Raw genomic sequence first — 6,351 nt, forward strand, 5'->3', positions numbered from 1 at the left:
CCAACCAAGCGCTGCGACTCAACGAGTATAAAGGAAATGCCGCAGTATCTTTGAGCGGCACGAGCATCCCAGTTAAATAGGTCCTAGTGAAATTAGACTCACTTAGCTCATTTGACTGTGAAATTTAACCGCATGATATTTGCATATAGTTTTCTGATTGGTTAAAAGTAATTTAAAAAAATGTTTGTATGTTATTAGCCATTGCAGCTTCTCACGTCCATCAAACTGACCGGCTCTACTTCTCATTCATAATGGCTAGCATGCTTTTCAGGAGTCAGCGCATCATACTTTTCCTGAAGTCTACAAATGTCTGACCTGGAGTGCAAAAACGATCACGTACAACTAAATACTGCTGTTTTTTTTTTGTTTTTTGTTTTTTTAATTTTCCAAATAAGATAAATGTCACTTTGTGTGTATGTAAATCGTGTTTAAAGGATATTAAGTTATCTGTTTGTAAGCTAACTTAACATTATGGATTTTCAATAGGTCAAACTTTAAACTAAAACAGGTTAGGTATAGTTGTGGTTGGAAATTTTCATCCATGAATGCCATGGTGATTTTTGGCTTTTTTCCAGGGTGGAACGATTGTACAGGATAAATCTTTATTGACTTTAAAAATCAAAAATTGGGTGCACAAGTTTGAATTTCTTTTAGATTTTCTCTCATCCACACAGAATCAAAACTATACATATGGGCTCAATATACATATGTCCCTACAAATATTTGGTTAAATGTCCCTTAGTAACTTGCACTTCAACAAGATGCTTTTGGTAGCCGTCAATAAGCTTCTAATATAATATAAATTAATATTTTTATTATTAATATTATCTTTTATGGTCAGGTTTTACGCATCTGTTGATTTGAGGGGAAGTAAAAAAAAAAATTGGAGGTAGTCCTTCAATATTCCAGCCACTTTATCCAATGTATCAGTAGCACTGGCAGCAAAACAGCTCCAGAGAACTATTTTATACGGTGGCCCCTAGAGACAAAGCACGTACAAACTCCAAAACACTTACAAAATCCAAAACACGTGCAAAATCCAAAACACATGCAAGCTCCAAAACACTTACAAAATAAAAAACACATGCAAAAGACAAAACACGTACAAAATACAAAAAACATGCAAAATCCAAAACACGTACAAAATACAAAACACGTGCAAACTCCAAAGCACTTACAAAATAAAAAAACACATGCAAAAGACAAAACACATACAAAATACAAAACACGTACAATATACAAAACACATGCAAAATACAAAACACGTGCAAAATACAAAACACTTACAAAATACAAAACACATGCAAACTCCAAAACACTTACAAAATACAAAACACATGCAAACTCCAAAACACGTACAATATACAAAACACGTGCAAAATACAAAACACGTGCAAAATACAAAACACATGCAAAATACAAAACACGTACAAAATACAAAACACGTGCAAAATACAAAACGCGTGCAAAATACAAAACACGTGCAAAATACAAAACACGTGCAAACTCCAAAACACATGCAAAATACAAAACACGTGCAAAATACAAAACACGTGCAAAATACAAAACACATGGAAAATACAAAACACGTACAAAATACAAAACACGTGCAAAATCCAAAACACGCGCAAACCCCAAAACACGCGCAAACTCCAAAACACATGCAAAATCCAAAACACAACGGAAGTGCTCCAGGACGCTAGGGGCAGTGTTGAGCTTTTGTTACCTAGTAACTACACAAGCCAGGAAGTACCAATGACCGGATTTGGGGTCTGCAGCCTTAAAGGCCGCATTTTAAGGCCGATTATGTCACAGCGACACGACAAAGACTGTCCCAATTCAAAGGCTGCTCGAAATGCGGCCCTCAAATGCGTCCTTAATTTCCCTGAATTTTAAGGATGGGTCTGTGTAGCCTTCATGGCCCAACATATCCCAGACTTCATAGCGCGGCGGTGGTTTGGATAATTTTGCCGAAAAAAAACGGCGGAAGCGGAGCGGACGAAGAGTAAACTTCCAGAAGTAAGTACTGAATATTATGTCACTTATTTATGCGCAAATGTTTTTATAATGAAGAACATTAAAACATTACTGTTGGCAACATGTCGGGAAAGTTATGTGACATTAGCGACGTTTGTACTAACTTGGTTTTAAAGCCTTCACTTCAAAATATTCGCCGTTCAATAGCTGACTTTAATCTTACAGAGAATGTGATGATTTTATGCGTAATTAAAGTCAGTCATGTCAGTCAGCTGACGGTTCACTCCTTAAGCTGAAAGAAAGATGCTTTAATCACAGGAGTCACACATGTGTCCACTGTACCATCTGGGAACTCTTCTTGTTTAGCACTCGTAATGACACAAACACTAAATCCTCCTTCTCTGGTGCTGTTTTGTAGCAGTGTGTACACCTGAGACTGTCACCTGTCTGTCTGTCCTGCTCTCTCTCTCTGTTTCTTTCTCTCTGATTGTGGAATAAAAGTATGAACATGTATTTATAAGTTACACTTGTGTTTGAATCCTGCAGCTTATCACACATTTGATTTCTATGTGTGACACCTGCAAGTGTCCAGAGTGAGGACAGACTGAGGGACCCACTGCATTACATCATCTGTGAGGCTTTGCACCCCTGATGATCCACCAGGACAATCTCAGCAGTATGTGAGGAAGAGGAGGAGGAAGAGCCAGCAGCAGCTGACAGATGGAGAGAATAGACAGACTGTTCCCTGTTTGTGAAGGACTGCTAGAAAAGTTTAAAATAACTAATTGTCTGTCCTGAATCAGTCTTATTAGGTAATGTTCAAATAATTTTATCATTCCAGTGTTTCCAGTGTGGGAGAAAGTACTCAGGGCCTTCAAGTTACGCACTATGAAAGGCAGCAACAAGTTTAATGTTCAGAAACCTAAAGTCTGTATCAGCAGCAGAATGGAACTAAAAATAAATGTTTGTTTCAGTTCTATGAAGCTTTGAGTATTTTGGATCAGTAGCACTGCTGTGTTTGTTGCATGATATTGCTGTAATTGTTTATATGCTTTATATATTCTGAGGTAAGTTGATCTATAGTGTTACATCATATTCTATAAGGATGTTATGTGTTTGTATACTTTCTGCCCAGTTTGACCCATTTAGCAGACGTCAGCCTGTTTAAAGCTCTGATATCTATTCTGTATGACTTAAAGCAGTTATGACATGGTCTGATTTTCTCACCCAATAAAGGAATATTTAATACATCAGTCTACTCTTCATTTTATCAGAAACATATATATACAATTATATATTGTACATATATTTATTAGTTTCAGATGTAGCCATTCTTGTATTTTGCTTGTTTACATTATTGTATTTTGCACAACTCTGTTGCTTGTGAAGCTCGCACACAAGAATTTCACTCACATGTGCTGTACCAATGTACCTGCACATGTGATGTGACAATAAAAGTGATTTGATTTGAAACAGCTCACAGCTTGTACATTTTCTTTTTACACATGTATGTAAGCATTTGAGCCAAATTTAGTAATGCCAACATACTGAAGGAACAACATTTGTCTCTTATATATGATACACCTATATATGCACTGTCAATATACATTTTGAACCAGCTGCAGATGTCAGAGTAACAACTGACTGACCCCCACATAAAGTGCGTTACAGTAGTCCACAGGGGAAGAAATAAAAGCATGGATCACGGTTTCAAAGTGCTGCCTAGAAAGAAACGATTTCACTCTTGCCAGTCGCCTTAAATGATAAAAATGGACTGGTCCAACTTAAAACCAAGGGCAGTAACAACAGGTTTAAAATAAACCTCCAGGGGTTCCAAATGAAAAGAAGAGGACTCACAGGGGCCACTGGGTCCAAACACCAACAAATCTGTTTTCTTTTCATTCAAATTTAAAAAGTTTAGAGCCAACCAAGCTTTAATGTCATCTAGGCATGTCAAGAGAGGTTTTATTCAGATGCCATCCTTCGGCTTCAGTGGCAAATAAATTTGGCAGTCATTCCTATATACTTGTCTTTGAGTGAAGATTTAAGGTGGTAAGACATGTAAATAACTGCAACTTGAATCTGTACTGAAGCTCAGTATTTGACAAAGAGTTCATGTTCACTGCTGTAATACCTAATAATGACTAATATAATAACCATAATATTGGCCATATTATATTTACATTACCAAAGTGATATGACTTTAGTCTCATGAACAACATTAGCTAATTGTTATTTACTAGCTAATCTTAAATGACTGTTCAGTACAGAAATGAAGCCCAAAAATCATGTTTTACTGTCCTGTGGTCTCAGCCTCAGATACTTATCAAATCACACAAAGCTCTTGTAGAAACAAACAAACAAATGAAAAAAAATATGTTCTCCTTCATTTCTGTCAAAAAAAGTTGTATGACACGTTTCCAGCTGTTAGTATCATAGTTGCTAGGCAACCTGGGAGACTAGAGCCCATGTGTTTGCAACAAACTTGCCGTTTATTTTACAAATCGAGCTCAACACTGCCCCTAGCGTCCTGGAGCACTTCCGTTGTGATTTGGAGTTTGCATGTGTTTTGAATTTTGTATGTGTTTTGGATTTTGCACGTGTTTTGGATTTTGCATGTGTTTTGGATTTTGTACGTGTTTTGGATTTTGTACGTGTTTTGAAGTTTGTACGTGTTTTGGATTTTGCACGTGTTTTGGATTTTGCATGTGTTTTGGATTTTGTACGTGTTTTGGATTTTGCATGTGTTTTGTATTTTGCATGTGTTTTGAAGTTTGTACGTGTTTTGGATTTTGCACGTGTTTTGGATTTTGCATGTGTTTTGAATTTTGTACGTGTTTTGGATTTTGCACGTGTTTTGGATTTTGCATGTGTTTTGGATTTTGTATGTGTTTTGGAGTTTGCACGTGTTTTGAATTTTGTACATGTTTTGGATTTTGCACGTGTTTTGGATTTTGTATGTGTTTTGGAGTTTGCACGTGTTTTGAATTTTGTACGTGTTTTGGATTTTGCACGTGTTTTGAATTTTGTACTGTTTTGGATTTTGCACGTGTTTTGGATTTTGTACGTGTTTTGGATTTTGCATGTGTTTTGGATTTTGTATGTGTTTTGAATTTTGTACGTGTTTTGAATTTTGTACGTGTTTTGGAGTTTGCACGTGTTTTGGAGTTTGCACGTGTTTTGGATTTTGCACGTGTTTTGTATTTTGTATGTGTTTTGGAGCTTGTACGTGTTTTGGATTTTGTACGTGTTTTGGATTTTGCATGTGTTTTGGAGTTTGCATGTGTTTTGGATTTTGTATGTGTTGAGGAGTTTGTGCGTGCTATTTGGAATTTGTAAGTGTTTTGGAGTTTATACATGCTTTGTCTCTAGGGGCCACCGTAATTTTACCACCACCACCGTGCTCGACAGCTGCTACAGTGCTGTTGTGTTTGAATGAACATACCTCTTGTCATCGTGAACAAGTAGCTTAATCCTTTACTCGCCTGACCACAAAACTTTTCACCAGAAGGCATTTGGTTGTCAGTGTGCGCAACTGTAAATCTCATTTGAGTTTAATAGTGTTGATTTTGGAGTAGGGGCTTCTTTCTTTGTTTGCCCCCTCTCAGTTCATGACGACGGAAAACTATCGATTGCAGCCAATCATGATCACTAACGAGATCAGGACTCGGTCTTGTTAAGTTAAAAGACTACGCAAGACAATTTTGAGCCTCCGTGGATTAGAGAAAAAACAAACGAAACACAAACAACAACAAATCGGACTACAAGTCAACTCCGGTGTTCCGAAAAGTATATTATTTGCGAAGAGACTGTCTCAAAGTGATGTCATAGGCTAATAGTTCAATAAATATTAATGGCGAATTCAAATTATTAATAAGGGACATTATGCCACCAATTATGTCCTCCACTCCCACCCCAAAACAAACCACTCACCTCACATTATCCTAACCTCAACGTGACATGTAAAGCCCACTTTACGTGTTGTGTAGTGCGGCTGGACTGATCGCTCGGACCCAATAATGGACGGTTCATTGCAGTTCACAAAACAGACACTAGGTGGGGGTAGGAGACAAAAAAAAGTTCAGGTGCACCTGCTTTCTTGACACCTGCGCTGGTTTTACACCAACACTATCATGCGCAAATAAATCAGAAGTAAAACATTTGCCTTATTTGTTTTGGAAGACCAAATATGCGCAAAGTTTCAATAAACGTCCACTAAATATTTTCACAGTAAGAGTCCGATAACAACTAATCCCAATCCAAGTCCAAACACGAAACACAGAGTTTTAGCTAAGGTTAAGGGCATGTTGTGTGATGTAGTATCCAATTATATTTTCAGTCATATTTCCATTAGTAAAGGCTAAACCGCTTCAA

Source organism: Aulonocara sp. 'chitande type north' Nkhata Bay, linkage group LG3 (assembly GCF_057382095.1).
Source record: "Aulonocara sp. 'chitande type north' Nkhata Bay isolate Kocher_YH1m ecotype deep benthic linkage group LG3, A_spYH_male_GT1.1, whole genome shotgun sequence".
Lineage (NCBI taxonomy): Eukaryota > Metazoa > Chordata > Actinopteri > Cichliformes > Cichlidae > Aulonocara > Aulonocara sp. 'chitande type north' Nkhata Bay.